The 1,272-nt window shown below is 40.0% G+C and overlaps 1 non-coding gene across 1 annotated transcript; it reads right to left on the bottom strand.

Annotated features, from left to right (window-relative positions):
* Positions 1–414: 414 nt before the first annotated feature.
* LOC114007069 (small nucleolar RNA SNORA57) lies at positions 415–562 on the bottom strand. Its single transcript, XR_003548727.1, has one exon. It is a non-coding gene; the product is annotated as a small nucleolar RNA SNORA57 (small nucleolar RNA).
* Positions 563–1,272: the final 710 nt, after the last annotated feature.

Below are 1,272 nucleotides of genomic sequence, written 5' to 3'. Positions count from 1 at the left end.
AGGACATTCACAAGGCTGTGTAACCATCACCACTATTTCCAGTGGTTTTTTTTGTTTGTTTTTTTTTTGTTTTGTTTTGTTTTGTTTTCCTATGGGAACAAAAACTGTGTCTATCACACTGGAGCTGTTCCCATTTTTTACTATTCTACACAATAGGTTTTGTAAGTGTAAGTTTTTGAAAGAAAAGAAAAAAAAAGTGTTAAACCCTAGCATACAAAACTCAGCTTAGTGTTAGCATCAGTGCCTACCATGGGATGTCAACTATTAAGTAAATGTGCTAGAAATGAATCAGTGAATTTTGTGACTCTGGAGGTCTCACACCAAAGTCACAGATGAACGGGTAGCAGTCTTTCAGAAAGATTTGCTGAAGTGTGTTCATCTATGTTTGTTTTTGTGCAACTCTCCTTTTTTTCTCCATGTTCTGGCTCTTAAGGATAGAACTGGCAGACAGAAAGTCATCTGCTTTGAAGACAGAATGCCAGGAGACCAGAGCCCTTTCCCTCTGCCTTTTGTACATATCAGGGAGTTGATCTCACACCTGGTCCTACCAAGGAAAGGAAGGATATGCAGGACTCTTTAAAATGTTACTCCCTCGCCTTATTCCTTCTTCTTCTTCTTCTTCTTCTTCTTTTTTTTTTTTAAACTACCAGCAGGTGTTCACCAGAGAAACAGAGAGAAGGAGAGGAAAAAAGCACCCCCCAACTGGTCATGATCACACTGCAATCCCTTTTCCTCCATCTCTCTATATCATCAGGATTATAGGATTGCATGCACATGCCCAGCATGGTTTTCAAGGCACCAAACCTAAGACTCAACTGACACTGCTCATGTGGAATGCAGCTCCCTTAACCATCAGGTGAAAGGCCTGGCCCAGCCTTATTCCCTTTCTTTATCTTCTTTGTCATGGCTTTATTATTATTAATAAAATCTGATAATTCACATTTCAAGTGATTTATTTAGTATACCAACTGCTACAATAGTTGATAAGTCAAGTTCTGCTACTTGGCTGTATAGATGACAGGAACATGAGCTTGAAGAATTGCAATTAGTAGAATTTGCTCAGAGAATTTGGATGCCCCAAACATGGTTCCCATTCTCTCCTAGTATAGTGTTTTTAAATTCTCTCCCTTAGTTGAGAACAATGAGAGCTGCTATGCTCCTCCCCTGACAAGTGCATTCACACAGACCTTCATCCCCAGTCTTCTTCCTCACAATCTGTCCTACATGTTGCTGCTGCTAGGGTTGACTAACTGGTCCCTAATAAGGGAAAGA

This window comes from Tupaia chinensis, unplaced genomic scaffold (assembly GCF_000334495.1).
Source record: "Tupaia chinensis unplaced genomic scaffold, TupChi_1.0 Scaffold000117_2, whole genome shotgun sequence".
NCBI lineage: Eukaryota > Metazoa > Chordata > Mammalia > Scandentia > Tupaiidae > Tupaia > Tupaia belangeri.
This window is presented reverse-complemented; position numbering and strand designations above follow the sequence as displayed.